This window comes from Octodon degus, unplaced genomic scaffold (assembly GCF_000260255.1).
Source record: "Octodon degus isolate 3935 unplaced genomic scaffold, OctDeg1.0 scaffold00051, whole genome shotgun sequence".
In the NCBI taxonomy this organism is placed as follows: Eukaryota; Metazoa; Chordata; class Mammalia; order Rodentia; family Octodontidae; genus Octodon; species Octodon degus.
The window spans coordinates 4,615,721-4,622,671 of NW_004524627.1; positions in this window are offsets into that span (position 1 = coordinate 4,615,721).

Consider the following 6,951-nt stretch of genomic DNA (forward strand, 5'->3'; position numbering starts at 1 on the left):
CTCTCTCTCTCTCGCTCTCTCTCTTTGAGAGAGGGTCTTGCTATGTAGTTCAGGCTGGTCTTGAACTCACTTTGTAGCCCAGGCTAGCCTCCAGCTCACAGCAATCTTCCTGCCTTAGTCTCCCAAGTGCTCTATCTTATAATTAGGGAATTTAATGCATTTACATTCAAGGCTACATGTTATTGATAAGTAATGATATACTCCACCATTTTGTTAATTTTTTCTGATCATTTTGTATATCCTTTGTTTTTTTCTTTTCATGTTGTTTGACCTTAGGGTTTGTGGGTTTTCTGTATTGATATGGTATGATTTCCCTCTCTTTTTCTTCTGTATATCTACTTCCCTAGTGAGTTTTAGCTTTTTCATGTCATTGTAACTTTAGTTATCATTGTTTTGCTTCTAGAGTAGAACTTCCTTAAGCAATTTTTGTAGAATCTGTCTAGTACTGAATTCTCAACATTTTGCTTGTCTTGGACATACTTTATTTGTCCTTCATTTCTGAAGTATAATATTTCTGGGCATAGTGTTCATGGATGGTAGGGTTTTTTTTTTCCTTTTTTTCTTTCCTTTTTGAGACAGATCTCACTGTGCAGTTCAGGCTGATCTTGAGCTCATGTTATAGCCCAAGCTGATCTCAAATTTGCAATGATCCTCCTGCCTTAGCCTCATGAGTGATGGAATTGAAGATATGTGCCACCTCACCCGGCTGCTGGCAGGTTAGTTGTTTTTTTTTTTTTTCCTTTCACTACCGTAAACATGTCATCCCACTCTCTTCAATCCTATATATCTTCAGAAAACCATGCTGATAGTCTGGTGGAGATTCTCATCTAAGTGACTTGACACTGTACTCTTGCTTTTGTAGAATTTGATCTTTGTCTTACACTTTAGAGAGTTCGACTATCATATGTCTTGGAAAGGGTTTTTCTTTTTTGGTTGACTCTGTTAAGAGTCTTTTGAGGCAATAGGACAATCAAGGTCAGTATCTTTTCTAAGATTTGGGAAGTTTTCTGAAATTATTTAATTGGATAGGTTTTGTACGCTTTTCCTCTTCCCCCTCCTTAAACATTTACAATGTGAAGGTGTCCTCACTTGATGATGTCTCATGAGTCTTGAAGGCTTTCTTCATTTTTTTCAAATATTTTCCCTTTTGTTTTATGCCTCAATTATTAATCTGTCTTCAAGCTTACAGATTTTTATTTTACCTCTATTCTGCTATGAGGTTCTCAACTCTATATTTAATTTCATTTATCAAATTGTTCATCACCAAGATTTTTGTTTATTTCTTATGATCATTTTTGCTCAACTTCTAATAATATCATGAATTTTCTTTCTAATTTCTTTGAACTGCCTCTCTGTGTTTGCCTGTATTTTATTAGTCTCCTTTAAAATCATTATTTTTGATTCCTTTTCATGTAGGTATTTTTCTTTGGGGTCTGCAGCTAAAGAACCATCCTTAACTCTGAAGGCATGATGTTACTTTGGTTTTTCATGCTTCTTGTGTCCCTATGTTGATATTTATGCACCTAGGAAATAAGTTAGTTGCTCTATAATTATTATTATATTTTGGTGCTATAAGTTGAACCCAGGGCTTCAGGGCTAAGTTATATTCCTATCCATCACTTTTTTTTTTTTCAAATTTTATATCTTTGGTACAGGGTCTCACTATGCAGCTTGGACTCCTAGTGATCCTCCTGTTTTTAGCCTCCTCAGCCCTGGGGTTACGGGAGTGCACCACTGTGCCTGGTCTTGGTTTTCTGCTCAGCACACCCTGGGGTCAGGCCGGCATAGCATGTGGGACCAGGAATCCAACCCTGGTCCCTGCGCTTGCTAAAGCAAGCTTTTAATCCACTGATCTATCTCACCGACCCTCCATCCCTTTTTCTTGAGACAGGGTCTCCTTAAATACCCAGGCTGGGCTCAAACTTGCAATATTCTTGCCTCAGCCTCCCAAAATGCTGGGATTATAGTTGTTATGCCAGTCTTTATGTGTTTAGAGGGTGGCTTTCACAGCAAAAGTCCTTGGCATTGACTACTGAGTGGACACACTGCATTGGTTTTGGACCCAGATGGAAGCCTTAGTGCAGTATCTGCTCTGGTCCACGGCACATATGTTTGAGAGGATCTCAGTGGCTGAGGCTAGAGGTTATAGGGTTATAAGGTTACAGAGAAGCAGCTGTCTTAAGGGAAGCAGGACTACTGATGTTTTGGGACTCAGCACACCTGCTGAGCATTGGGCAGGGGTAGGTTTGTGCAGGGGTAAGGTTGCTCCTGGTGGGGAGGTCTCGGGATGGCACCATGATACATCAGCCTGAGTAGCAGGGCACATACATTGTGAGCTGGATGCTTTCTCCCAGGCAGTACAGCAGAGTAGGGACCTGTAGTCTACAAGGCAGCAGCAGAAGTTTTTGGAGTCCATGGCATGATGAAGGTTCCTGGGTCTCCTGCTTATCTTTGCTCACTTAGAAGAGTCCCTTTTGATTTAGGGTTGTTCTGGAGAGATGGAGCAGGAGGTGCTGTGGGCTTAGTTTCCTTCTTCATAAGGACACAGTAGGTCTGTGCTCCAAGCACTGCCACATTCTCACTGAAGCAGGGGCTCTGCTTCAGACACTCCAGTGAAATAGCTGTTCTTTCTTCTCCTTTTGAGGAAAGGGGAACTCCTTTGTTGTGGAGGGAAACATGACAGATACTCCTACCCTGCCAGCTCACTAATGTTGTTCCTAGATGTAGTCTTTATGACCTTGAACTAATGTCAGGATTTTCCCAAGGGCCTCTAGAACATCTCAAATAATTTGCCTTCTCCCTGTAAAAAGAGAGACGTTAAACTAATTAGCCTAATGCAGTATGCTAAATTATATTAAAAAGAAACAATATGCTGGGAATGGTGGTGTATGTCTATAATCCCAGCAATCTGGGAAGCTAAGGCTCACAAATTGAAGGATCACAAGTTGAAGCACAGCTTGGCAACTTGGAGAGACCCTGCCTCAATATTTAAAATAAAAATGGGCTGGAGATGTAGCTCAGTGTAAAGGCCCTGGGTTCATTTCTTAGCACAATAAATAAACGAATAAATAATAAAAGATACTAAACACTCTTTATGTTACATTTGTAAGGATGTATGTTATTGATATAAACATTCCAGGAATTGCATGGAATTCCTAATGCTCCTATATTTCCTCATTCTAGTTATTAATTTAAAATATTGGCATTCTTCTCAAATGCCTTATAAATGAACACTCATCATATCTTTCAATGTCAAGCTAATTGTTTTATTCTGATGTTTGTTTGTTTGTTTGTTTTTTAAAAAGGCATGGTAGCTTAGATGTGTCATTCCTTCACATGACTGTCTTAAAAATGAGCAATAAATTTGTTTCCTGGCCGACCCAGGAACCTGGGACTATTTTATGATCCTTAAGAAGAGAGGAACTTCTATAAGTATTGCTGGCAAATAATGGTCAAGCTAGACAAATTTCCAGCTTGGTTTCCTACCCTTTTGAGGCCTTTAACATCTAATCGGATATTCTTTATTAAAATTCTAACAAAAAAGAGCTAAGAAGAAATTATATGATTAATCACTATTTTTTGTTGCCCATAGGTAAGGCTTACTTTAATGAGTCTAGAATTATGTGAACCAATTAGTCCTACTTTGATTATTTTTGGCAGAAATAGGGGTGACTTTAGAAAGATTATGTTTTCATAGGAAACACTAATGTACCCTTAATTAAATTTTAGTCCTGCTCATTGTCTTTGAGGTTTTGTTGTTTATCTATAAACCAAACTAAGTCACATCTGGCTATGACTTTCTAACATTTTGAAACAATCTAACTTGGGGCCACTAAGAACAAAACCTATCCTCATGAAGCCCAAGAGGTTGAATCTGAACTGATAACATCCTTTGCTGAAATCACCAGAGGTCACATACAAACCTTCCTATGTCTTGCTATATGAACCATCCAGAGAGTTTTCCAAAAATCCTATGACTTCACCAGGAACTTAAAACTACAGAAGATTTACCTAACCCATCATTTAGAAAACTGGATGGATATACTCCAGACTCAGAAACTGGGTTTATAATCTGCTCCATTTGTTATTCTTTGTTTTCATAGCAATGGCTGTTGCTAAATGATGGATAACTTTAGGTAGAAATCTAGCCTAGAGGAAGCCCACTTCTCTTACACCAAAATGTAACTGCATAAATTCACTAAACTATTGTGTTAACTTTCTGATACTGTAATAAACACCTGAGATATTCAGTTGACAAAGACAATTTTTTTTTTTTTTTTCCGGAACCAGGGATTCAACTCAGGCTCTTGCACTTGCTGGGCAAGCGCTTATTCTACTGAGCTATCTCCCCAGCCCCAACAAAATGTTTATTTTGGGTTGGCTCTGGTTTTGGAGGTTTTGAATCATGATCCAATGGCTCTGTTAGCAACTGGTTCAGGACCTAGTCATGGGTAGTGGAAATTAAAACTGAGACATAATTTGCAAGTAAAAGCCATTGACAGGAAAATGAAATGTGGGGATAGGATAAAGTTCTGACAAAGACCAAGCCACTTGCTGACAAAAAAAATAGAAGAAAATAGGGAAGGGGCTTCCTTCTGAGGAACTGAAGGAGACACGAGTCCAAAGAGGGGGATTGGACAACAAAAGAGCAGGGACCAATTTTATGCGGTGCTGTGATGAGTTTGGTCTGGTTGATCATTGCCTCATTCTTGGTTTCATTTCTTAGCTCTGGAGAGAGGACTGCTTATGACTTAAGGAGCAGTTTGTTTTCCATGAGTGACTTTTTCCCACAGTGCTGTCATTACGGCAAGGCTTCAAAGCTCTGCATTTCATGGGACCAGGGTAATTGCAGGTTTAGGACAATGGCTAGAGATTTCTAGGCCTATCAGGGATGGGGGCTCTGGAGCTGGACGTTGTAAGAACTGGAAATTAGATGTTCTTGAAATTCCTAGGGGCCGGGAGATAGCTCAGTAGAATAAGCACTTTCCTGGCAAGCGCAAGGTCCTGAGTTCAATCTCTGGTACTGAAAAAAAAAAAAAAAAAAAAAAAAAAGAAATCCTGAAAATTAGTTACTGTTTTCTTATTGTCCTCAGTCTTGAGAAGAATGACACAGGTCAGTGTAGGGCTCATAAACTTTATAATACAGGCATTGCTTAAGTCAGTGGGGGCAAACTTATGGCATGCGTACCACAGCAGGCTGTTATATCATTGGTAGCTCTGTCGTGTTTTTCTTTTAAGACAAAAGAAGTTAATATATGAGTTGGTTTTTCTAAACTAAAACCTCAGCACTGGGATTTAATGATGGTGTTGGCACTTTGTGATAAATAAGTGGATTTAGGGTTGCAGTTTGGGCACTTGTCTGACTGACTGAGTTGAAGAAAAAAAATCTGTCAGAAAACAATGAGAGTAGAATTAGTGACCACTGAGCTGCCTGTTTGATGGAAGAAAGACACTTTCCTATCAGCACAAATATGAGGAGCAGGCCAGATTTCCACGCTTTTTGTAGAGAAGAATGTATGTCAGAGAAGTATATCAAAAGCATTATTAGGAGTGTGACAGTAATCTCCTTAGCATAATCTTGCTTACTTATCTGTAGCTGCATCAGAGTATTGCTTTTTTAAGAAAAATCTCAAATCTCCCAGAGGAGACTTGAGGCTCACAGAAGTAGCTTTCTGCTTTTGGGTGATCTTGTTTTTTAAAGATCAGGTGGAACTCATTTTAAGCAAGAGTGATTAAGCCAATTATCTATCTGTACCACTGTTACTGCAGTGAGTGTGGCCGGGACCACTGAGAAGAAGTCTTTCCATTTTGGCTTTAACTTGTTTTTACAGCACTTAGTCTGCAGGGGAGAACACTAGGAGGTCCCCCTTGGCCAGAAGTTGGCAAGACTCTGCCCATGCATCTGGATAGTCTGTTATACTTGGCCCTGACTAATGAGATATTGTAAGAACCTCATTGTCTCAGGTTCTACCATTATATCAGAGGGTAGAAATGGCCTCACATGTATATGCTCTAATTTAGCCTACTTTGGGGCATAGTATGAACCCTCATGAATGCTGTTGGCCAGTAATCAGAGCCGGGATTTGGATATCTCTTGGCATAGTTTTTCTAGGGCCTACTCTAGGATCTGGTTGGCTTTATCTTTCCAGAAGACAGAAGCCACCAGGTAGAATGGAGGTGATACTTTATTTCTAAAGACTTTGCCACCCATGGAGCTATTTGAAAGGTAAAAGAAGTAAAAATCTTTCCCCTGGAGAGAATGAGGTAGTCCAAATTGAAAAGATAATTTCTTTAAGAAGCACCTTGACTACCTCCATAATCTTTTCTGAGTGGGTAGGAAAGGCTTCAATCTAGTCTATAAAGGTATCAGTCAGGACCAATATCTGTTTCAACCCTCCACATGGAAGCATATTGGTAGAGTTTAATTTCCAGTCTTCTCTAGGGTATGTACTTCTCCTCTGTATGGGTTCTCATAAAGGAAGGAGTTTAAGTTTGCCCAGGTTATTGTAGGCACAGAGTGTGCAAGCTTTGTAGGGCTATTGGGTGATTGTTGCCAATCCTAGTCCTAGAAAACTCAAGTGACCATTTCCAATGAGCATCTCTTCTCATTTGGAAGGAGTCATGAAGTATTTTTTATAACCTTCCATTGGCCACGTAGGGAAGGACCAGTGTGCTTTATAAATAACTTCAGAGCCCCTTTTAAATTCCCCTTGTCCTGAGGCCCATTTATCTTTCTGGGAAGAATATAATGGCTTTAATGGTTCCTCAGGAACTAGGAAAAAAAGCTAGAGTCTTTTTGCTTACTTGTCAGTCATTTGATTTTCCAAGGAGACTTCAGACGTGTCTCTTTGGTGCCCTTACAGTGCATAACTGTGACCTGCTTGGGAAGATGAACTGCCTCTAGAAGTTGTAGAATTTTCTGTTCATGCTTTATGGATGATTGCTTATTAG